The sequence below is a fragment of the Euphorbia lathyris genome, chromosome 2, assembly GCF_963576675.1.
Source record: "Euphorbia lathyris chromosome 2, ddEupLath1.1, whole genome shotgun sequence".
In the NCBI taxonomy this organism is placed as follows: Eukaryota; Viridiplantae; Streptophyta; class Magnoliopsida; order Malpighiales; family Euphorbiaceae; genus Euphorbia; species Euphorbia lathyris.
Window position 1 is genome coordinate 107,661,567 of NC_088911.1, and position 27,382 is coordinate 107,688,948.

Sequence of the window (27,382 nt, forward strand, 5' to 3'; positions counted from 1 at the left end):
AGATTGACCCCAATTTTTGACAATTTAAAAAAAAAGGAAAAAATTAAAAATTAAAAACTGATGTAATGATAAAGCAGTCACTAAAAAAGATACAAACATGTTATCTTTGAATTAGATTCTCTCCTAGTTGTTCGGTTGGTGTTAAGTAATGAGGTTTCTAATTATAAATACTATTGGTTGATCGATAAATGCAAAACTCTTCTGAAGCAAGATTGGGAAGTCAAAGTGGTTCATACCTTTCGTAACAGAGCCGCAGATTGGATGACGAACTTTGCAGGAACTCTCCCCCTAGGTTATCACGAGCGTGATAGGCTGCCTGCAGGCCTCCATGACATTATCCTGACAGACCAGAATGGTTTGAGCTCGTCTGGTATCGAAAACACTTTAGTTTGAGTTTCTTTTAGCTTTTTCTTTTTTGCTGCTTTTGGGGTGATACACCTTTCTTCTGTTACCAAAAAAATAATTAAATCCTAAATTATAAATAGAAATAATTTGTGTTAATTAACTTTTATTTTAATATTTATGTTATGTTAAATCGTAAATTATGAATGATTTGGGTTAATTAACTTCAACTTTAATGTTTATATTGTATTAAATTAATGATTTGTTTTTAGATTTATGAATTTTTCTATTATGTTTAATTAAATGGGAGTTTATTTTATATATATATAACACAACATAAACTTGAGGTTAATTAACCCAAATCATTCCGGTTTTTATAACATTGATTGGAATATATCACATTCCTCAACAATATTGATTTCACAGAATTACAAATTAAAAATAAATATACATTTTTTTTGGAAACAAGTAAGGTATAACAGCATCTATAGTAGGAAGTAAAATCTTTGTTACTTACCATTTCTATCTAAGTAAAAATAATACTCTTAAATAATGCTACATCACTTGAGATGTTTGTTATTTCCAATTGTAGTAGGATTCACTTGTCATAAAACATTATAATTCATTCAATTAATAGCAATTAATAATTAGACAACAAAATAATTAATTCAATACTTATTATTAATTCCAATAAAATTATGTATCCAACAAAATAATTAATTCAATACGTATTATGAGAAATGAAAAATTGTGTTGATTTTATAGAGTAGAGTTGTGTTTAAAAAACGAGTAGATTTGTAATCAAACGTAATATTAAAAAAAAGAAGTAGGTTGCCTTTTCTTTTTTATTTATTAAATATAATATTAAAAAAATGAAAAGGCACATAAAGTTTTTAATTAAACGGTAACATTATTGTTATTGGTTCGAACTTGAGGCATTAAAAACAAGCAACAGGCTATACAAACAGCTTTGGAATTTCAAGCTCCCGGCGAAGATCAAACACTTCCTCTGGCGTTTGATTCGTAATAAGCTCCCAACAGGGGAAGCCCTTGGTGAGTGTGGGCTGACAAATATGATGTTGTGTCCGTGCTGCAACTACGGAAATGAAGATGCTCTTCACTGCATTATGCGCTGCCCGTACGCAAAGGAAATCTGGCGTCAAGCGCCTATACCAATTCGAGCTGATAAAGTTGCTGCTGCTGACCCCTTCGATTGGCTGGAAATTTGCTACGCACAACTGAAACAGACGGATATCGAAATGCTTGCAGTTCTTACCTGGTGGACCTGGTACTGGCGGAATGTTTGGAGACACGAGAGAAGGTGGATATCAGCAGAAACAGTTATTGCAAAAGCCCAACAATTACTAATGGAGTGGTCGAAAACGAAAACGCCCTTGGCTCGAGCACTGGACCATAGTAATGTCACTCGTGATCAAACTCTCGACCCTAAGAAATTCTGGTGTCGACCCCCTCATGGTGTCATAAAAATTAATTGTGACGCCTCCATGGGGGATAATGATCAGGATTGCAGGGTCGGGTTAATCGCAAGGGACTCGGATGGTCTGGTTATGGCGTCGGCAGGCATACCTATTGGCCCACAAATCTCAGCAGAAGCAGCCGAAACTCGGGCTATGCTTGAAGCGGTTATATGGGCGAGGAATTGTGGCTTTTCAGCAATTATCCTTGAATCTGACGCGAAAATGGTTGTTGATGCGGTAAACGCTAACCCCCTACCGAATACAGCTCTACAGGAAATCTATATGGATATCCTCACAGTTGCCTCCACTTTCAGCAGATGTTCATTTGTGCACATATCTAGATTAGGCAATTGTGTGGCCCATGGGATCGCACAATGGGCTAAAGGGTTACCTGAACTAATGTACCTGATTGCAGATGCCCCGACAATTGTTTGGCACCTAATATGTAGTGATACTACACATTCTGATTGTGAATAAAAGTTCTGCATTCTTCTCAAAAAAAAAACAAATAAATATTTGTCTGCTACAATTTTTTTATGAATCGTGCAACTAGAGGCGTCTGACGCACCGCATATAACACGTATATTACACATTCCAGATGCAGCCAATAAGACGTCTCCATGCGTGATTATAGTTGTTACTCATTAAGGTATAAGAATTTGGAATAAGAAAATATGGGATATCCACAACAAAATCTAATTTAGATGAGAAATGGCCATGTGGCATTTCTAAACTTTACATTTATTAAAAATAAATATACGTTTTTTTAAAACAAAATGTACATTAAGTTTAATATACAATAATAAAATTTTGAATAATTTACGTTATGCAGACTGTTAAGGTATAAATAGTGCTAATTAAGGCATATGAATTTGGAATAAGGAAATATATGGAAAATAATCAAATATAGCATCCACAGCCAAATCTAACTTGGATAGAGAAGTGGCCACATGGCATTTCTGAATTTTACGATATAATTCTATATAAGATGTATGAATTTATAGCCTATCACTGTCCAAATAGAAAATAAGAGTTATATTACATGGACTCAGTGGCGAATACAGGATTAGTCGGTTGGGGGCCGATTTTACATGTGTGTTCGGAAATTTTTTTTTTGCTAATTCGAATTTGCTTAATTTTTTTTTGTATATATACGTGTTATAATTTGAATGATCAAGAACCAATTTTAAGGAGACCTAAGAGGCCAAAAAAATTAGAAATTTAGATTTATGAGGGTCTAACAGGCCAAAAAAAATATATTAGAAATTTGGATTTATAGAGGCCTAACAAGCCCAAAAAAAATTAGAAATTTAGATTTAGAAATGCCTAACAGACCGAAAAAAATTAGAAATTTTGAATTTTGGACAAGCTAAACATGTAATGGAATATATTTAATTTTTTTTATTAGTTCAATATTAGTTTCAAAAAAAAAATTTATAACATTTTTATATTTAAAATTTAAGTAAATAAACACTTTCTAAAATAAATTGAGGTTAGGGGGAATTGAACCTAGGACCTTTTAAAAAAAACAAGTGTTTTAACCATCTCATCTACCTGTAAACAACAAAATATTACTACACATAGTGTACATACGCTAATATTTGAGGGGACCGAAACTACCCGTGACCATGGTGGTTCCGGCGGCCGGAGGGGCCCGGGCACCCTCAGGCCCCCCTGTATACGCCCATGCATAGACTCGGGTACGGATTCGAGTGTCGTATAGCAAGTTTGAGAATTTAGGATATGGGAACACCGTCCTAAATTTGAACTCAGGTGTGAGAATATGGGAAATTTAAAAAAAATAAAAATAAATAAAAAAATGCTCTAATTGGTTGTTAACCACCCTTTAAATTAGCTGTCAACCATAATTTTTCAAATGTACGTATAAGGAAACAAAATATTAAATTAGCTGTCGTAACTTCTCGACCCATCGTCTTCCATTTAACTCTGCAATTTCTGTTCCTCTCTCTCTCTCCTCGTCTTCCATTTAACTCTGCAGTTTCTGTTCTTCTCTCTCCCCTACTTTATCCGGCAACTGCAAATTCAATCTCTATTCTGTCTCTCTCTTCTCTATTTTCACTTTCTCCCTTCTCAGTTCCATATCCGAGTGCTACCGCACATATCCAAACCGTATTCCATACCTAGATCTGTATCGTGTCGACACAGGTATGATGGCAAAAATTTGGAGTCCAAGTATCATAGGTTATATTATATGGCTAGAATTTCATGTCCTTTTATATTTCTCCTTTTTACCATGTTTGTTCCAATCCACATCTGAAATGTTAGTACAATTTATAAGTATTTATGAATTCTTATTTTTTTCGTTTCATTTAATTTTTATTATTATTATTTACACGATACTAATATGTTTGATTATAATACAATTACCTTTTACAGGTTGGCGTGGAGGGATCACTGCATCCATAAGGTATATAATATACTTTAAATTCAAAAATTGAGATATCTTAAGCTATATTACATTTCCTAAATCTTTCATTGTCATTTTCATTCAATCTAAGTATTTTCCCAACTACGATACTTCTTTATTCCAGCTCAATCGATCTTACGTATTTTCCTAAATCTTTTCTATCTCCAATGTTAAAAAATTCTAGTTCAATGGACTTTAATCTTACCCAAGTTATTACTTCTGATATGGTGTTCGAGATTTTATCTCGTTCATTATTGAACACTCTAACAAGTTGTAGACTCCTTTCAAAAGATTGTAATCGTCTCACTTACGAGTCGTCGTTCTTAAATCTTCATTCTCAAAGAACCAAAAATTTATCTGGTTTTTTCATACAAACCATGAGACATAATAAAACCTCTGCTTCTTTTTTCTCAGATGAAAACCCGAATTCTCACATCTCTCTTGATTTCTTACCTATTTCTTCTGTAACGATTAAAGTTTCGTCGGTACAGGGAATTTTGGTTTGTGTCGAGAATAAAATAATTCCTCGATATTATGTTTGTAAGCCTCTCACTAGAGAATGACAATGTATTCCCAACCCGAAAACTAAATATTTCACTGAGTCGATAGCTATTAAGGTTGTAAAATCAAAACCTTTACACTACAAAATAGTAAGATTATCCCAACCAAAGCAACGTTTCGTTGGAAAGTACTACTGTCTCCGATGTGAGATGTTTGATTCAGTGGCCAGTAGATGGAGACATATAGAGCAAGTCAAATTGCCATATGATGAGCATCTTCTCAGTTGGACTCCAGCTATCTCTGCGTGTGGAAAATTGCACTGGCTCACATCTGAAAAAAAACGTTTTTGCATTTGATGTTGATCATGAAAGGTATGATTTATTTTCACTTACTTTCACTAAAGATTATGAAGACATTGAGCTGGCAAATTATGAGGGGAAGCTTGGGGTAATAGGTAAAGAAGGTAACTTTATGGAGGTATGGGTAATGGAGATGTATCAGAAAAAAGAATGGAGGAAAAGGATGAGAGTTAGCATTGAATCTATTGAAAATTATCCAGTTGGTTTTTGTAATGCTGATGTTGCTTTGGTTCCGGGATATTATAGCTTATCATGGTTCAAGTTTAATAATGGAAATGATGTTCAAAATGTGAGATTGGATAGTCTTTTTATGCATCAAGGAGTATTTCCATTTCGATCGGATTTCGAGCTTTGTGGTTTGAAGAATGAGCTGAGAAGAAAGGCTAGAGAGGAGTGCCTAAATGATGTTCACAATGATTTTAGTGTTAGTTCTACATTTGCTTTTCTTTTTATGTTGTTTTTCTTTACTCTGGTCTATTTTGTTTTAGACTTATAACTTATATTTTCTGTGTAATCTTTACTCTTCTCTTTGTTTCCTTAAATTTAATGCAATCTTAGAAATTTTGTTTATCATTTTTAAATAATAATAAAAAGTCAAATGCATATTATACTAACTTTTTTACTTTTATTCAAACTGTTATATGTAAACGAAATGAAGTGCACACTTTTAATCGGGTTTAATGTTTATAACTAATTATCTTAATCACTATTTAATGAGAATAATTAGTGAGTGAAGATTCATGTTAATGTGTTGAATTAAAAGATAAAGAGATTAAAAAAAAGTGTTTTACCACTTCTTCTCTTATTGAGAGACTTCTTCTCCTATGGAGAGACTTTGCTTCCGCCCCTGTTGACGGCTAGGTCTTGCTCCGATGACCTGTTTTGCCTCTATTGCCCTTACTCGCTACTCTCTCCAATTGCTCCCGATCATCCTAACCCCTCGCCCTCCTCCCTATACACCCAATCCCCTAATTATTTTTCGTACCAGCCTAAATGGAAGACCAGCTAAAGCAGCTAACAATAATCGACGATGGGTTCGAGTTCGCAATAGAGACGGAGAGCTCGGCGGCACCTGATTACAAGTTGTGCCTGGTGGGATCACTGGTTACGGATAGGAATTTTAATTTTCCGATCTTCAAAAACCGCATGGCTAGTATTTAGCGCCCTGGGAAAGGTATGGCTATCACTGAATTGGGAGGAAAGCTTATGTTGTTCCGTTTTTTCCATGCTCATGATCTTAAATGGGTAATCGATAATAGTCCGTGGACTTTCGATAATCACCTACTGATGCTGTATGCACTGAAGGAGGGCGAAATACCCTCAGAAGCACCAATGACGCATGTTTACTTTTCGTTTCAAGTGTACGGGCTATCACCGGGGCTATTCTCGGAAGTGGTAGGCCAAGCTCTTGGTAACTTCATTGGATCGTTTGTGGCTTATGATCCTAAAAATAAATGGACTCACGAACTCTGCTTTCTCCGAATCCGGGTCTGTGTGGATATCCGTAAGCCTCTCCAAAGAGAGAAGAAGGTTAGACGTGCAGGGGGAGAATGGATAACCTGCAAGTTTAGATATGAGAAACTACCCACCTTTTGTTTCATCTGTGGACTTATTGGGCACCTTGATAGACACTACGACATTTTCTTCCAGGGCAGTGAGGAGGAAATTGTGAGGAATTGGGATATGTCGCTAAGAGCTCCTGGACGCCGCACAAACTTACTAGGGGGAGAAAGATGGCTTAAAGAGGATGAAGTACCAACAGTAAATTATAATTCAGCAGCAGGTAGCTCAGACAATCAAAAGCAGACCCCATTGCCAAGACAGAACCTTCGGCATCTGACCCGCAATTTTGGGGCCAGCATTTTTGAACAAGGGCAAGGGGCTAACAAGCCGCCAACGCAGAAGCAACCAGAGGTTGGATTGGAAGTATTGGAGGAACGTAAGAGAAGAAGAGGAGCAGATCAATCTGAACAGGCCCAGCGAACTGATATTGTGCAGAATATCGCCATTCAGACAATGGAAGTAGACACTAACCCTTCGACGACTACAGGGGGAGGTAACGACACAGAACATGATCAAGAGCAAATAAATCCTAACTCTCAGAAGGAATTAAAACAGGCAGAAACTAAACCGGCAGGCCCAGGGGTCTGCCCATCGAAATGAAGATCCTTAGTTGGAACTGTTGGGGCCTGGGCAATGCCAGGGCAGTTCCAGTCCTTCTTGAGCTTCTCAAAGCTCACAGGCCTGACATTTTGTTCCTCTTTGAAACCTTGGTTAGTCAGACGCATATCGAATTCATCCGGAATAAGATTGGCTTCGAAGGTTGCTTTTCAGTGGATTGTATTGGGCGCAGTGGTGGAATCTGTGTCTTCTGGAAAAAGATGAATTACTGCTCCTTGCTCTCCTTCTCTTCTAACCACATTGATTTAACTATTGAAGACTCGGTCAATGGGAATTGGCGTTTGACAGGATTTTACGGGTGCCCGGAGAGAGCTAGACGAAAGGTTTCTTGGAATATTCTGAGAAACCTTGCTGCCGCCTCTCCCCTCCCTTGGGCTTTTTTGGGGGATTTTAATGACTTATTACTTCACAGTGACAAAAAAGGCCTAGTTGAGCATCCTGAATGGTGTTATAGAGGGTTCCGGGAAACTCTAACTGCTTGCGGGCTAAATGATATGCCCTTGATGGGATATCCTTATACCTGGATCAGGCACCGGGGAAAACCAAATGAAGTTCAAGAAAAGCTGGATCGCAGCTTATATTCGGATCAGTGGCTGGACCGATTCCCAAACAGCAGTTGTATCAACACCATAGCTCCGATATCCGACCACTCCCCTATCCTGCTCCTCACGGATATAGTGTCGCTTCCCGTACCGCGCCTCTTCCTATTTGAGCAGAAGTGGCTTAGGGATACTGAACTCAAGGATATTGTGACTTCAGTCTGGGGAAACAGTAAACACAACGTGATGAACTCGCGGATACAGCAGATGGCTAGCACGGTTGGTCAGTGGGGCCGTAGTAAATCTCTGGAGATCAGACGGAATATTAGCCGATTGAGAAGCTGTTTAGAGAGACTACGCGATGGTACCGGAGTTACCAACGCCGAAGAATATGAGGCGACTCAGACCGAGTTAATGAGAACGCTTCTTCAGGAAGAGGACCATTGGAGACAAAGGTCGAAACTCTTATGGCTACAGGAAGGGGATATTAATACTCGCTTTTACCATTCCTTTGCAAATGGTAGACGCAAACAGAACCTCATCAGTAAACTTTGCAACCCAGCAGGTGATTGGGTGACCGATAATGCAGGTATCGGCAGATTGGCTCAGACCTATTTTGAATCTGTATTTTCAGATAGCAGTAGCGACTGGAGAGCAGTAGTGGACCTAGTTCAGAGACGAGTATCTGATAGAGATAATGGTAACCTTCTAAAACCTTTCACCAAAGAGGAATTCAAGTCAGCCCTATTCGACATGCACCCTGACAAATCACCAGGACCCGACGGTTTCAACCCCGGATTCTACCAGCATTTTTGGGACGTAGTGGGCGATGATATCTTTGCTGTTGGTACCTCATGGCTTGAACAAGGTATGCTTCCAATTGGCCTGAATAATACTATCATTACCTTAGTACCAAAGTGTGAAAACCCTTTTGACATGTCTGAATTACGTCCAATTGCACTCTGTAATGTCCTGTTTAAAATTATTGCCAAAGCTCTTGCGAATAGGCTGAAACTTATCCTTCCTGATATCATCTCTGAGTCTCAGTCTGCGTTTATTAAAGGTAGAGATATACATGATAATGTTCTTATTGCCTTTGAGCTGATTCATAGTATCAATACAAATGTTGCTAAGAAAAATGGGAATGTGGCCTTAAAAGTAGATATGAGCAAAGCGTATGATAGAGTTGATTGGAATTACTTATGGGAAATGATGTTGAAGTTGGGATTCACTGACAAATGGGTAAATATTATTATGATGTGTCTTTCTTCAGTTCAATATATGATTAAAGTGAATGATACTCTTGTGGGTCCTGTCACTCCCAAGAGAGGGCTAAGACAAGGAGACCCATTGTCCCCTTACTTATTTCTGATATGTGTGGAAGGATTGTCTACTCTACTGGCTGATGCAGAGAGTAAAGGTATACTGCATGGGTGCAAGGTTAATAGAGGAGCGCCGTCTGTTTCCCATCTCCTGTTTGCAGATGATGCATTCCTTTTCTATCAGGCCAGTATTGCAGAGGCTCGGGTTCTGAAAGACCTTCTCAACACTTATGAAATAGCCTCCGGTCAGGCTGTCAACCTTGCTAAATCAGGTATCATGTTTAGCCGGAATGTTGCATTTGAACTTGCTCATGGAATCTCGACTATCATTGGGGTAGAGAAGCCTTTGAATACTGGTAGATATTTGGGTCTCCCGTCACTTATGGGAAGATCGAAAAAGGCTATATTTGCTCATTTTCGGGATAGACTTTGGCAACGTTTACAAAGGTGGAGGAGGAAGGGCATTTCAAAAGCTGGTAAAGCAACTCTCATTAGGGCTGCAGGTCAAGATATTCCTATCTACTTCATGAGTGTCTTTCTATTACCTATCTCTACGGCCGATGAGCTCCAAAAAATGCTAAATTCCTTTTGGTGGGGGCAATAAGAAGTCCGGAGAGAGAGGATTGAACTAGATGTCATGGGAGAGACTTTGTGCACCGAAACGGTATGGAGGTCTCAGTTTTAGGAACTTCACAGCCTTCAATCTCGCTATGCTGGGTAAACAGGGGTGGCGCTTTTTCTCCAACCCAACTTCGCTTGTCAGCAGAATTTACAAAGCTAAATACTACCCTCAAGGAGATTTCATGGGAGTGGGCCTTGGGCACTCTCACAGTTTTATATGGCGAAGTATCTGGAGCTCTCAGTTAGTCATCAGAGAAGGGGTCAGATGGAAAATTAGCGACGGAGGAAGTGTGAATGTTTGGAAGGACCGGTGGTTGAGGGACGAAAATAACGGGTTCATTCAGACTCCGGTTATTAAAGGTTTGGAGCGACTAAAGGTATGTGACCTTTATATCCCAAATTTCAGAGATTGGGATACTGAACTACTTGAAGAGATTTTTACTGAGAGGGATATCCGAGAAATGAATAAACTCCCATCCCGTGCATCACATACCCGTGATTGCTTAATATGGCAGGCTCACCCCTCGGGCCGCTATACTGTGAAGAGCGCCTATCATTTGGCGACGGCACTGGAGGGAGGAGAACGTCATCATATCCCTGGAGACTGGGGGAAAATTTGGGCTGCAGAGATCCCACATAAAGTCCGCTACTTTTCCTGGCAACTTGCAAGGGGGTGCTTACCTACAAGGGTAAACCTCCAACGCAGAGGTCTTCAGATCTGCAGTAACTGTGTTAATTGTAACAGTCCATGGGAGGACGAATGGCACATCTTCATTGAGTGCACTCACACCAGTAGAGTTTGGTAGGAAAAGGGTTGGTTGAACATGCTCACTGGTGTGGCTAACAATGCTTTGAGTTTTGCAAATTGGCTTTATGGAGTTCTGAAATTGGTATCTAAAGAGGCAGCAGGCTCTTTTCTGATGAGGCTATGGAGTATCTGGCGAGCCAGAAATGCTAAACTCTGGAATCACATTACTGAGACGACTGAACATATTGCGATTTTTGCGGACTCGTGTCGCGCGGACTGTTGCGAGCCCAACAGCTGCGACGTCAACTCGGCACAACCCCTTCAAGCAACCCGCCGTATGGTTGCAACTGTCCCCTCTGGCATATCCCCGCTGTTGGTTTAATTTCCTGCTGTACGAATGCCGCCAGATTTGAGGAAATGGAACGCGCGGGACTAGGTATTGCAGTTAGAGACGCCATCGGACGTTTTATCAGTGGGAGATCGATCAGAATGCAGTCATGCCCGCTGGTTAAAGAATGTGAAGCCGAAGCCCTTCTCAGTGCAATGAAATGGATGGAGGATCAGAATATTACCGGAATTGTATTCGAATCAGATGCTAAACAGGTTGTGGATGCAATTAACGCCAATACAGCAGATGATTCAGAGTTTGGAGACTTGATTACCCAATGTCGAGCAATAATTAACTCAAACGACTCTTACTCAGTCAAATGGATTCGGAGGCAAGCTAACGGACTGGCCCATGCAATTGCTCGGTCTTCCCGGTTCAATCCTTGCTCTACATTATTTAATTCTTTACCGAGTTTTATTTCGGCAGATATATTACATTCTTGCCAATTTACGGCTATTATTTAATTCATTCATTATTTGATTCAAAAAAAATAAAAATAAAGAGATTAACTAAAAATATAAAGATAAATAATCTTTTTTTTTTACGAGATAAGGGTCACTTTTAATTTTAAAATTATTGTGGAAGTTTAATTTTGCTTCCATTATATAAAAATGAGAAAATTTACTAGGTGCCAAATATACCATATAGGAGACGTGATATTGATTTTTAAAAAAATATATATATAAGAGACGTGATATGATATGTCTGGCCATTAATAATATGATAAGTTTAAAAAAACTTAACAGTCTATTAATAAGAAATCTCATTATTAGCTTAATAACTTGCCTTTTTTATGCCGTCTCCTTTAATGATACCCCTCCGGTCCATAAAAGAAGTCTTTACAATATATGTGAATTTGATTTAATCTATATAAATAAATTGATTTTTTTATTTGGTTTTTTTATGCAACAGATGTCACTAAAATTGAGATAGATTCTTCGATTAATATCATGGTGTAAATTTTCTCTATAAAAACTTACAATTTGTGAGCATTGAATTTTGTTTTTAATTTTTGTTAGTATTTAATAATGTTTTGAAAACCGGACCGGACGTTGAATCGGTGAGACAACTGGTTCAAGATTCAATAGGTTCAATCGGTTCAACCGGAATGGTTCAACCGTATAAAAAAATAAATAAATATATATATATAAAATAAAATGATGTTTCATTGAACATAAAATTAAAAATTTCATACATATAATAAACAATTCTTAAGTTAACATATTAATTAAAAATTAAAAATTCATACAGATAATATAAAAATTCACACTGTAACCCCCGTTCCGGGTCACATTGAAAACACACAGGAAACCAATCAATTGTCTTAATTAGACGTAAACACCAACATAACTACATTAAGTTCCCTCATTTATTTCCTCTATCCAAAATCTCATAACCGAAGGACTAAATAACCAATCAAATATTTTAATCCGTCAATAATATTCACTTAAATATAGGCAATTAAACCAAACCAAACCAATAATATAATAAATCATAATGAATGTGTATGAAATTGCTAATGGGATTGAGACACTTGTGTTGGCCAGCCTGAATGTAGGGTAAACCTGAAAATCTAGCAAATAGGAGAACCTCTGAACCTAGCCTGAAAATTTCAACATGGCAAGGGGTGAGCTGCCTACTCAATAAACATAATTACCTATATTTATATACATAAAAATGTATATACATATATGTACAATTAATTTCATGCATCTTACATTTAATTAATCAAACAATTAAACAATCAAACCATCAAGAACATAATATAAACATATAATCTCGTATATGACTCAATTCACTTCAAACACCAAATTATAATTTATTATCTTTATTTTTTTAAGGGCCCAGCTAGACCCAAGTGAAATATACTCAATGGTCTCATGGTTAACAATATTCCAACGTTGGTGTACGCTATACGTACCCTTTCAACCTCATAATGATTATCTCAATAATATGGTACTGCTATCGCCCTCACTTTCAGGACACAGTATAAGTTTAATAACACCCTACCCAGGTGCCTGTGATCACAGTATCAACAAACCTCCAGACCATTGAATATACTCACCCAAGTTAACTATTTATGTTTTGTACTAACTTAGATATAAACCAACACAATTCTATAATTCTTAATCTTCTGAACTCAAATTCATTCCCGTTCTACCATGGTATAATTTCACGGTTAATTACCTCACTAGGTAAATACATGCGTAACACGATTTCAAAAGAAACAAAACATTATATTGATAAATCCACCCATACAAAGAACATTTGAAACTCCGATATCAAATCACTATTTATATAAATAAAGTACCAATCAAATGATAATCAAATACTCAACATTCAACATGCATTTAATTATTATATGACAACACATTAATAGACACTCACATAAATATATATTTATATGTATATATAAACATAAACAATTAAGTTTACCTCTAGTCCCAAAAGCTAATCAAATTATTCGGGTTCTAATTGATCCGTTATTGGCTCCCCGGAGATTCGCCGGAGAGCGGTGGTCGGCCGCCGGAAGTTCGCCGGAGATGCCGGAATCGCGAACCGAGACTATCACGAGGTAGCCAACGATTAGGAGAGTCCAAAAGTATACCCTTTTCACAATTAAAATCGGCTAAAAGGTGGAGATCTAACACTTTTCCGGTGAAAATACTCGCTCTGATCATCATACTTTTTGTTCAGGAAAAAAAATATCAATATTGGTCTTGAAATATTCCTCGTGAAATAAGGAATTTAATGGTATAATTTTCGTTCTAAAAAGTGATCGAAATAAGGAGTTATGAACAAAATTAGATTGAAAAGGAAAAAGAGCAAAAGCTGCGCATACAGGGATGAAAGGTTCTGTTTTTTTCCTAACCCTGCTTTCTTCACCCGCCCCCTTCTCATTTTGATTTTAATAATAATAATAATAATAATAATAATTATTATTATTATTATTATTAAGTAATTAAAATTTATCCAATTATAGTTAGAATAATAATAATAAAATAAATAATTAATTAATGGTCCACTTAAAAATATTTAATATATTTTAATTTAAAATATTATAATTATAATATATATTATGACTTTTATTTTGTAAAAATACTTTCTATAAAATTACGGATGTTACATGTAACGACCCGGTCCAGAGTGGGTGGCGCCGGGGTAAGAAGGCATGAGCAAGGAGCGGCCCTAAGGAATGACGATGGGGGCAGGAATGAACCGAATCCCACATCGGAAATGGAGAGGGAGTGATTGGGGCTTATTAGTAAGATGTGAATCCAATACATGTAGACGCGTTTTAAAGCCGTGAGGCCCAATGTGTTGGAATTGGGCCAGAGCGGACAGTATCTATATGGTATTGGAACAGGGTGTTACACACACATCTGTAACCAATCCTTAATTTAACACATTAATTAAAAATTCACACATCTAAAATCAAACCCATAGTTTAACACAATATTAAGATTAAAATTAAATTAATTAACACCAATTATTAAAGAGGTTGTTCTCTACCTAATTTTTAATTTTTTTTCCTTAATTCAATATGTTTTTCAAAAAATGGCAAAAAACCAGGGTCAATCCGGTTCAACACCGGTTCGCGGTTCAACCCCGGTTTGATGCGGTTTAATATAGTTGAACCTGTATAGCTAAAACCGGACCGGACACTTGATTGGTTCGCGGTTCGACCGGCCGGTCCGGTCCGGTTTTCAAAACACTGATATTTAGGGTCTATTTATTTTACCTGTTGTTTACTGTTGCTGTTTGCTATTTTCTGTTACGGTTTGCTGTTTGAAAATGTTGCTTTTCCAAAAGCAGGGATTCTATGCTTTTATAAAAAGCTACTTTTTAGCTACAAAAAGCAAAAAGGAGGTGAAATGTCTAACCAAACAATTAAAACTCTCATTTTCAAAAAGAAAAGACAAACATGAGGTCAAAAAAAGCAGAAAACAAACACCCCTTAGTTAAAAGGAAGTGAAATGAAACTAAATTTTATATTATATAAATAAAACTAACCTTGTTGGGATCCATGGGTCTTCTTCCTTTGTCCCCCATTTTTAATAAAAAAATAAAAGGCAAAAAGTATCATTAGGCCCCTGGTCTTTCATTTTTTGGTTAATTAAGCCATTGATCTTTTATTTGGATACATTAAGCACCTGATCATTTATTTTTTGTCTCATTAAGCCATTGATGACCAAATTAGTGAGTTATGAACATCCAGTTCTGTTAAAAATGCGTTATTAACTTCATCTGTATTTGAAATTATTAAAAAAAATATTTTTTACAGTTTGAATTATGGTTTGTACAGTTTTCCTCTAGACACATTACACATCCAAAACTGCTTTCAAACAGTTAAAAAATAAGAATTTTGAATGCAGGTACAATGAATAACAGTCTGTTAGCCGAATTTTATGTTCAATTTTTTTTTTTGCCACTAAGGGCTTAATGAGACAAAATAATAATAATTAGGGGCTTAATGTATCCAAATACAAAATCAAGGGCTTCATGAACTAAAAAATGAAAGATTATGAACCTAATAATGCTTTTTTGCCAAAATAAAACTACTTAAAGTTTTTATTATATAAATAAATTTTCTAAATTGATTTCCTATCTTCTTCTTCTTGAAGAACTATCTAAATAAACCATAATATTTTTTTTAAGAGAAATGCGAACTTTATCAATCAAAAATCGTCTTATCCTGAATCAGGATACTGCCAAACAATAAATACATGAACTAAGTCATGAATAAAAGAATTAGCATAGGAACGCTACCCCATTCGCTAACCTTGAAATAAAGACAACCGAGCAAGTCGGATGATTTTGAAAAAATTGACGAACATACTCGACCTCCACCCTATATTCTGAGATAGCTCGTTTTCCTCTGTGGATACTATCCACAATCTCCTTCGCGTCAGATTCAAATTCCACATTCGCGTATCCTTGAGCCAGGATCCAATCGATACTCATTCTAAGGGTCAAAATCTCAGCCATTTTAGTTGACACACTACCATTTTGGATCATAGATCGGCCTCCCTTGAATTCCCCTAATTCGTGTCGTAAAATTGCCCCTGCCCTGAAACTCCCATGCTCATAATAAAAGGGCAGTATCAACACCGCATTTTAGGTACCCACTTTAGGCCTAAGCCATTGGCTTTTTTTGGAAATTATCCTGACCCCTCCCCTGTGAAATCGGTCTTCCCGTTCCTTCCTCCCCCTTTCTATTAACTGCTCCTCCCTCCACAGAAACCCAGCCCTTTCCACGCCATATCCAACCCTCATCTCCCCCCCCCCCCCCGCCCCACCCCCCACCCCCTAGTTTGATTCCCCAAATTACCACCCAGCCCCCTAACTTCTCTTTCCCAATCCGTAACATCCTCACTTCCCCCTCTAAATAAACCATAATATTATTAATGCATTAATATGTTAGATATTAGTCTTTAATATTGGTGTTGTGGAAATTCCACATGGAAAGAATAAGAAGGAAATCTGTATTTTATTTTGTCTAAGAGACATCTGTATTGTCTAGAGACATCTGTATGTCTGGAGACATCTGAATGTCTGGAGACATCTGTATTGTCTGGAGACATCTGTATTTTGACAACCAGTTTTTTGGCTATAAATATCTTCAATCCTTCATACATTTTCACTTACTGTTTTAATTATTCAAATACGTTCATAGGGAAATTAGTGAAATTGCTATCATTAATTTTATGTTAGGGAAATCCTAGAGGAAACTTAGTCAGAAACCCAATAGCAATTGATAGTGGGGGCTAATATTTCCTTAAGGACAGTGATTAATCACGTCCCTATTTTATGTTTGTGATCCCATCTTTCTAACAATCTTAAGGAAATATTATGGAGAACGTGCTGAAGAATGTTGGTGATGCTGGTAAACTTGATCGGTTTGATGGGACGAATTTCACTCGTTGGAAGGAGACTATGAAATTTTTTCTGATCACTCTGAATTTTTTTTACATTCTGGACATTGATTTGCAATCTATTCCAGAACCGAGTGACAAAGATACTGATGGAATTATGGATGAACGTAAGAAGCGAGAAAAAGACGAGGCGCTATGTAGAGGATATATTCTGAACCATCTCTCTGATCGTCTTTATGATTTGTACATTCCTGTACAAAAGGCAAAAGATATATGGATATCACGGGAGACAAAGTATAATTCAGAAAAGCAAGGGGCAGATAAGTTTATCACTATGAAATTTTTTGAATTTACTATGAATGATTCTGCATCTGTACTTGACCAAGTCCATGAATTTCTTATATTGGCCTCTAAATTTAAGGATCTTACTATAGACATTCCAGAGAAATTACTTGTGGGGGCAATCATAGCCAAATTACCTCCAAGTTGGAATAACTATAGAAAGAAACTGTTGCACACTTCTGAGGATTTTAATTTGGAACAAATTCAGAAGCATTTACGAATTGAAGAGGAAACTCGAATTCGTGATAAGAAACATGATGTTGCTTCTAGTTCTAAAGTTAATTATGTCAGTAATAATCAGAAGGGGGGCAAAAAGAGGAAAGAAAATTATCAGAATAATCCCAACAACAACAAAAAGTTTAAGAAGAATTTGTCTGATGTTGTTTGTTATAATTGTGGTGAAAAAGGACACATCAAAAGATTCTGTAAGAACCCCAAGAAGAAGGATAGCAAAAATCAGAATAAGAAGGAGAGTGAGGACAAAGCAAATGTTGTTGAACATGTTGACAATAATGAAATTATTGCCATGGTTTCTGAGTTGCAAATTGGTATGATCCAAGAATTGCATATGGCATCTCTTACCATAAGCAATGATTGGTGGTATGATTCTGGTGCAACTACTCATGTTTGCAACAACAAAGGACTCTTCAAGACTTATATTGATTCTTCTCCAGACCATGAAGTTTTGTTGGGTGATCATCACTCTTCCAAGGTTCAAGGAACCGGGACTGTTGAAATTCAGTTTACTTCTGGAAAGAAAGTTATTCTCACAAATGTTCTTCATGTTCCTCAAATTAGGAAGAATTTAGTTTCTGGTTTTATGTTATGTAAAAAGGGGTTAAAGGTTGTAATAGAATCTGATAAAATAATTTTGTCTAAGGCTGGAGCATTTGTTGGGAAAGGTTATGTCTGTGATGGAATGTTCAAATTGTCTATTAATAAAGTTGAGAATTCTGCTTATTTTCTTGTGCATGCAATTGAATGTACTTCTTTTCATTTGTGGCATAATCGTTTAGCACATACCAATTATAGAACCATGAAATATATGTCTAAAAATGGAATGATATCTTATGGTAATGATCATGAAGATAAATGTGAGGTATGTGTTCAAGCAAAAATGAAAAGGAAACCATTTCCTAAACTTGAAAGAAGTACAAAAATGTTAGAACTTATTCATTCTGATATTTGTGAATTTAATGGAAATTTAACTAGAGGAGGTAATAGGTATTTCATAACTTTCATTGATGATAGTTCTCGTTTTACCTATGTTTATTTGTTAAAAACAAAAGACTAAGCATTTGAAATGTTTAAATGTTATAAAGCCATGGTAGAGACACAAAAGAATAAGAAAATTAAAATTCTACGCAGTGATAGAGGTGGGGAGTATTTTCCTACAGAATTTTCTTCTTTTTGTGAATCTAGTGAAATTATACATCAGGTTAGTGCTCCTTATAGACCTCAACAAAATGGAGTTGTTGAAAGAAAAAATGGTGTTTTAGGGGATATGCTAAATGCAATGCTTGTTAATGCAAATTTGCCACTTAATTTATGGGGAGAAGCTTTGCTAACCGCATGTCATATACACAACATAGTACCTTCTAAGAAATTTAAGGTTTCACCTTATGAAATTTGGAAAGGAAGGAAACCTAATATAAGTTACTTTAAGGTATGGGGTTGTGTTGCATATTACAAGGTCCCAGATCCTAAGAAAACTAAATTAGGACCAAGGGCTTTGAAAAGTGTTTTTGTGGGCTATGCTGAAAATTCAAAAGCATATAGGTTTTTGGATTTGGATTCTAATGTTATAGTGGAATCACGAGATGTTGAATTCTTTGAAAATAAATTTCGTGGCGATTCCACAGGAACAGAAACCTCAATAGCACCACAAATTTCTTCAAACTCAAATGGGAAAAGAGTTGTGCCTAATTCTTCTAATGAACCAAGAAGAAGTGAAAGAACTAGAAAAGAGAAGAATTTAGGTCCAGATTTTATTAATTCTCAAGCTATTCTCTTTCTGGTGGAAGGAAATAGAAATGGGGTTACTAATAAAATACCAATTGTACTTACTGTAGAAGATGATCCCAAAACTTTTCAAGAAGCAATGGCTTCTAGAAATTCAGCTTTTTGGAAAGAGGCAATCAATGATGAAATGGATTCATTGATATCAAACAATACTTGGTATATTACGGACTTGCCTTTAGGGTCCAAAACTATTGGATGCAAATGGGTATTCAGGATTAAGTATAATACAGATGGATCTATAAATTCTTTCAAAGCTAGATTGGTTGCATAAGGCTTTACTCAAAAAGAAGGGGTAGATTATTTTGACACTTATGCACCTGTAGCTAGAATTTCATCCATTAGAGTACTAGACCAGATATTGCATTTGCTGTCTGTAAACTTTCTAGATTTACGAGTAATCCGAGTCGTGAACATTGGAAAGCGATTGGTAGGGTTTTAGGTTACTTAAAAAGAACCAAAAACCTTGGATTATATTATAATAAATTTCCAGCAGTTCTTGAGGGTTATTCAGATGCTAGTTGGATAAATACTATCGGTGATAGTAAGTCCACAGGTGGTTGGATTTTTATGCTTGGTGGAGGAGCTGTTTCTTGGGCTTCAAAGAAACAAACTTGTATTACTCATTCCACAATGGAGGCTGAATTTTTGGCCTTAGCAACAGCAGGAAAAGAAGTTGAATGGCTGAGGAATATGTTATTAGATATTAAGTTGTGGCCACAACCGATGTCAGCCATTTCTTTGAATTGCGATAGTGAAGCTACTTTGTCTAAAGCTTATAACAAGATATATAATGGAAAGTATAGACATATTAGCTTAAGACATTCATATGTACGACAGTTAATATCAGACGGGATTATAACTGTTGTATATGTTAAGTCTTGTAATAATTTGGCAGATCCTTTCACAAAAGGACTTCCAAGGGACATAGTATATAAAATGTCCAAAGAGATTGGTTTAAGACCTATATGATTACATCAGCAACAACAGAAACCCAACCTATGTATAGTATTATCACTATGTAAAGGTTCAATGTGGTAAAAACAAGTTGTTGATAACTGATTGATATACTAACTATAATAATAAATTATATAGTATATGATTATTAGGGTGAGTCTTAGACTCTTAATGAAGCTTCATATGTTGTATTTGAACTTCACCTATATGGACAGAAGGAGTGGTGCCGCTCCTAATGAAAGTGTGGTCTACTTTTATAATTGTCCATGAAGTCTAGGATGAGCGCATGGCCATAATAGTGCTACCATTTCTATGAACGTACGTTTATATAGAAGTTATGTGTGTGATACTTCCGGTATAACAAAAGGGATTATGGCTCAAAAGCGGCAAGCCGCCATTAATTTCGTTTTTCCTTGAAGTGTTACACTAAGTGTAGGTCCAAATCGCAAGATACCGACATTTATGCATAACTCTAATGAGATTTATTTAAACACCAATACATAAAGCCTAAGTGGGGGATTGTTAGATATTAGTCTTTAATATTGGTGTTGTGGAAATTCCACATGGAAAGAATAAGAAGGAAATCTCTATTTTATTTTGTCTAAGAGACATCTGTATGTCTAGAGACATCTGTATGTCTAGAGACATCTGAATGTCTGGAGACATCTGTATTGTCTGGAGACATCTGTATTTTGACAACCAGTTTTTTGGCTATAAATATCTTCAATCCTTCATACCTTTTCACTTACTGTTTTAATTATTCAAATACGTTCATAGGGAAATTAGTGAAATTGCTATCATTAATTTTATGTTAGGAAAATCCTAGAGAAAACTTAGTCAGAAACCCAATAGCAATTGATAGTGGGGGCTAATATTTCCTTAAGGACAGTGATTAATCACGTCCCTATTTTATGTTTGTGATCCCATCTTTCTAACATAGTCAAATAAAGAGATAAATGTTTCAAAGTGAAAGTTTGTGACCAATCTATTCAAATTTTTTTCTTTTAATCTTATTGTCAAATAAATTATTATATTTCCATCCATCATTCGTAAACAACAACAACAACAAAGCCTTAGTCCCGAAATGATTCGGGGTCGGCTAACATGAACCATCATATAAAACCGTGAAATCAAGTCGTGTCAACGACACAAATTCGCTCCCTCTACTCCGTCCTATCCACTACCATATTTTCCTCAATTCCCAGTAAACTCATATCACTCTCGATCACCCTCCTCAAGTTTGCTTAGGTCTTCCCCTACCCCTCACCACTACATCCCTTTGCCACTCTTTGGTTCTCCTAACCGGCTCATCAAGCGCTCTACGTCTCACATGGTCAAACCACCTTAGTCGGTTTTCTCTCATTTTATTCTCAATAGATGTGACCCCTACTTTTGTCCTAATTATTTCATTACTCACCCGATCCTTTCTCGTATGACCACACATCCATCTCAACATACGCATCTCCGCCACCGACATCTTATGGATATGGCAGTGTTTCACTGCCCAACACTCCATACCATATAACAATGCTGGTCTAATTGCCGTCCAGTAGAATTTCCCCTTCAATTTATTAGGCATGCCGGGGTCACAAAGGAAATCCGTAACACTCTTCCACTTCGACCAACCAGCTTTAATCCTATGAGCAACATCTCCATCTACTTCTCCATCCGTTTGGATAATAGATCCTAAATACCGGAAGCAATCCGAGGCTTGAACAACTCTCCCATCTAGGGTGATTGTCCCTGCCTCCCTACTCCTATGGCCGCTAAACTTACACTCCAAATATTCTGTCTTACTTCGGCTCAACTTAAAGCCTCTAGATTCTAGAGTTTGTCTCCATAGTTCCAACTTCTTCTCCACTCCTTCTTTCGTCTCATCAACCAACACAATATCAGCATGCACCATGGTATACCATCTTGAAGTGAACTTGTTAGTTCATCCATAACGATGGCAAAAAGAAATGGGCTTAGTGCGGAACCTTGATGCACTCCAATCGTAATAGGAAACTCTTCAGTCTTCCCAACACTAGTACGTACACTCGTGCATGCTCCCTCATACATGTCCTTTATGATGTCAATATATTTCCACGAAATGTCTTTCCTTATCAAGGTCCACCAAAGTACTTCCCTTGGTACCTTATCATATGCTTTCTCCAAGTCAATGAAAACCATATGCAAGTCTTTCTTCTTATTTTGATAGTGCTCCATTAATTGTCTCATTAGATGGATGGCTTCCATAGTTGATCTTCCCGGCATAAAGCCAAACTGGTTTTCCGAGATCTTCACCGTCCTCCTTGGCCTTTGTTTCATAGTGTGACTCATTAATTTGATTCCCCGATAGTTGGCACAATCTTGGACATCGCCTTTGTTCTTATACAAAGGGATTAAGATACTTTTCCTCCATTCTGATAACATCTTATTGTTTCTCCAAATTTTGTTGAAGAACGTCGTCAACCATTCGATTCCTCTTTCTCCCAAACATCTCCAAATCTCAATAGGGATGCCATCAGGTCCTACTGCTTTCTTCAACTTCATCTTACCTAATGCCATTTTGACTTCACCCTTTTGAATTCTCCGTAGGCATTCATGATTTATCATATCATGATAGATACTTATATCTCCAACATCTTGTTTGCGATCTCCATTAAATAAGTCATCAAAATAGGACCTCCATCGTTCCTTGATATCCTTATCTCCAACTAAGACTTTCTGGTCCACATCCTTCACACATTTAACTTTTCCGAGATCTCGCGTCTTCCTATCTCTCATCCGAGCAATTCTATATATGAACCATCATTCGTAAACAAAGAGAAAAAATTATAATATTCAAATGATTATATTATCTTGTAGTATTTAATTTTTAATTAAAACTTAGATATAATCCTTATACACGTAATTCATTCTTCATCTCATCCTTTACAATTACGACCAACAAAATCTAATACATTAAAAAAATTAAAAAAGAAATGCTGAAAGAAGAGTTCATATAATAATTTTGAAATAAAACATTGACAAAAAAAATTTATTTTATTAAAAATATTGTCGTTCATCACATTTTCTCAAAAAGATAATGGAAAAAGTAAAAAAAAAAAAAAAAACCCATAAGGTTTCTCATCATTTTGATTTTGGTATATTAAAAGAGAGTGACCTGATCTTTATTTTTAGTCATATATAATTACATGTAAAGATCTAATATAATCAAAAGAGAGTTACTAAAATGCATTCGAATTTATATTTTTTTTTATAAATCGAAATATGTTATTTACAGTTTTTTTCTATAGTCACGTTATCTATACATATATAACTATTTTTTAAATGGTTAAAAATGTAACTTTTGAACCTAGATGAAATAAATAACAATATGTTAGTCGAGTTTTACATTAACATATTGTTATTTATAATTTTACGTTCAAAGCTGACTTTTCTGACTATGGGGACTTAATGAGACTAAAGACGGAAGATCATGAAATTAGGATATGTTTGGTTTAGCTGTTACATTGTAGTTGTTAATGTTAACTATTGCATTTAGTTGTTTCTAACATCTGATAGTTGTTGCTCTTAGATTTTAACCGGTTAATAAGTAATGTTTGGTAAATCTACAATCAGTTGATGCTGTTAAATCAATATATAATGATTGTACAAATAAAAATATTATACGACTATTAGTATAAATATTCTAATAAGAGGCTTTACTATTATATCAATAATGCATGGACCTGCTTTATAGAGACTGAGGGATTCATGAGCAAGGCTACCATGTCGATAATGCATAGACCTGCTTCATAGAGGATGGAGGATCCATGAGCAACATTTGGCCTTACGTGGCTGTATATGATTCATTGAGCCCATAAGAAATGCATCAATCATGTGCAATCACCTTCTTCATTGTAGGTACAAGTTACTAATCCATATGAGGAAAGTTCATTCTATAATTCTTTCAGTTTTGTTTAATAGGCATAAATAGACAGTTGATTCTGTTCAATTGTGTAGATGTCACGTTGAATTTAGAAAATATGAGAGGCATCATTCCATTGAGAAAATCTCTCCCACAAATCTTCCCAAATCGCTATATAGGAGTATTGTAAGATAATACAGAATCAACCAACTTTGGCTCTAAAGAATTTAGTATCCACGAGAACACTATGGGCCCGTTTATTTTACTTATTGTTTGCTGTTGCTGTTTGCTGTTTACTGTTACGGTTTGCTGTTTGCTGTTACGGTTTGCTGTTGCTGTTACGGTTTGCTGTTTGCTATTGGAAAAAGCTGCTTTTCCAAAAAGCAGAGATTCTCTGCTTTTATAAAAGGCTGCTTTTCGGGTGTAAAAGGCAAACAGGAGACCGTTAACCAAACACCTAATGCTGCTTTTCAATTGTAAAAAGCAAACAGGAAGTTATTAACCAAACACTTAAAACTCTCCCTTTTGAAGTGAAAAGGCAAAAAGAGCATGAAAAGTAGCAACCAAACACCTCTATATCATCGTAGCGCTACCATGAAGCATGTTTATCATGATCTTCTTCTTCAATGGGCTCAGTATAACATCACATTCCTGAGCATTACGAATTTATAGCTAAAATCATTAAAAAAATCTTTTAATCGCTAATCTCCTCTCAAAACCCCACTTCCCTTTGCTTTAACATAATGCCTCTATTTTTAATTCAACTTTCAACTATACCAATGACATTATCTCACAACTTGTATACTTTCTAACTTGATTCTCTAAATCATAACATTTCCTTAACCTATCTAATTTATTTTACCTATTTGGCTTTGACATAATAATATCTCATTATGAAGCTTCATATATATCCTATTCAATTCCAATTTGAGAATCAAAACTCCTAATATTAAGAAATATATTTATTCAATTCATTTCAATTTTAAACAACTTGAACAATTAGTGTCATTACTTAAATTCTAGAAAGAGCTAATGCATTAATTAGAATATATGACCCAAAATTTCAAATTTCTCTAAATATATTATTTATAATTAGGGCAGTAATCGAGCCGAGCCGAACTTTGGCCTGTTCAAGCTCGGCTCGCTATAAAATTAACGATCTCGAACCCGAGTCGAGCTTGCTATAAAATTAACGAGCCGAGCCGAGCCCGAGCTTTGGCTTGCTCAACGAGCTTGAGCCGAGCTTCGAGCTTATTTCGAGCCCAAAATCCTCTTTTGGACTTAGTTCATTAAAAAAATTATCTAACCATGAATTGTTTGTGAGTAAATTGTTAATTATATTTGTGAAGTTTACTCGCAAATAACTCTTTAATTGTGTACATAAACAAACTCACAAGCAAAGTTCGTGAATAAATAAACAAGATGTTTACAAATAGTTCGTATATTACTCATTTATTATGTTTATGAACGAACTCATCTAATAGCAAATGAAATAATATTAAGTTTAGATATTTGTGAACTAACATAAGACTATATAGTTTTGTACAAAACTAAAATTTATTCATAAATGTTCTAATCGAGCCTGCTTGCGAGCTTTCGAGCCGAGCTTTGGCCTGCTCAAGCTTGGATCGTTTACGAACCGAGCCAGTAACGAGCACCGAGCCGCTCATGAGCGGCTCGGCTCATTTACAGCCCTATTCATAATATTGTAAAGGTAATTTTTTTCTAGATTTATTGTCTTCGTTTCTACAACCAACTGCTCACCGAAAAATCTAGAGAAAATTACATTAAACAACAAATTTTATATTAATCTTACAACTAAATTAGACCATTTTTTGTATTTTATCAAAAATCCAAATTTTATTATAATTTTGTCAAATATAGTAGTTACCCCATTTCATTTTTTCTTTGAAGTTTTTTTTCCACTTTGGCTGTTTCTTTTTCTCTTTATAAATTAACTTCCTCTTTTTTTTTTTTTTTTCTTTATAGATAAATATAATATGAATATGTGGAATATTGGTTTACATTACAAAAAGTAAAACCAAAGTATATATTATAAACCTATCAATATAAAGACATAAGAATAACAAAAGATTGGCAAATGAAAACAGAACTATTTTTTAATTTTTTAAATAATAAACAGAACTGTTAAAAGAGAGTTTTGAATACCATTAGATTTAAAAGAGAAGTCTGCTTCTAAAGAGGGCTGGAAAGTGACCAATTAGAGATGACAGCCATAAAAATGAATTTTCTCTCTCATCCAACTTCTCAAGAAAGTAACTTCTCTCTCTAAAACTTACATGAACTTGTTGTATGTGTCAAAGCCTCATTTTGATACCATAAACATGAAAAACGGTGACCGAACTAATTATTAATATAAGGGATTAGAGAAATCAATGGTAGGGTCGGAAGAATTGTTCTTAACCATGAAGGAACGGAGAGAAACAAAAAAGAAGTTGCGTTAAAAAAAGGCAGAATCAAGAAGTGTTCAACTCCAAAAAGCCATGGGAAGATTAGTTGAAAACAAGACAGAGTAGGCAGTGAATGTAATAAATAATTTATATGTACTGAATACAATTGTAGTGGATTTCAAACTAATTCATAACTATTTAATGATACATAAATATTTTTTTTTTTTTTTAAACAAACTGAAGCCTTTCAATCAAAACGAATAGGGTTTACAGATTCTGTTCAAAAACTGCAGTCAGTCAATGAGGTTTTACATTTAAGAAAAAATAATTAGCATTAGAACGGGATTGCCTTGCTACGACATAAGCAGTCCCATTTGCTAATCTAGGAACATAAGACACCGAGAATTCCCAGTTGTTTATTAACATCTTTATACAGTCTTGCAGCACTAAACCAAATTCAGTTAAATCGTTCGAGTGATTCAAAATTGCATTAATTACCACTTTCGCATCTGATTCTATCTCAACCTTCTTCCATGGGCTGCCGACAAGCCATATTAGACAATCTCTGACGGCTAGAGCTTCAATTAACACAGGGGTGAACGTCCCGGCACGCACACGGCTCAAACAACATAGGAAATTGCCTGAGTCATCTCTCATGACAGCACCCGTCCCCCTCATTTGGATTTCTGAACAGAGCTCCATCCGTGTTGCATTTGATGTAACCATGTCGCGGTTTCCTCCATTTTGCTGCTTGCTGATTTCGATCTGAAGAAACCGCGAGTCCAGATTGGAAATGACTGTCGATAGCCGCTGCACTGCTGCTGCTGTCCGCGCCTTGCTGGTCTGCTGGTATAATCAGAATTTCTGCAGCTATTGATGATGCCGCTGCTCGCCTACAAGCTGACCGTGGGTGGTTGCCGCTGCTTAACTGGGCGTACTGTCTCTCGCCTCCACTAGCAGCTGGCCTCGTCAAGT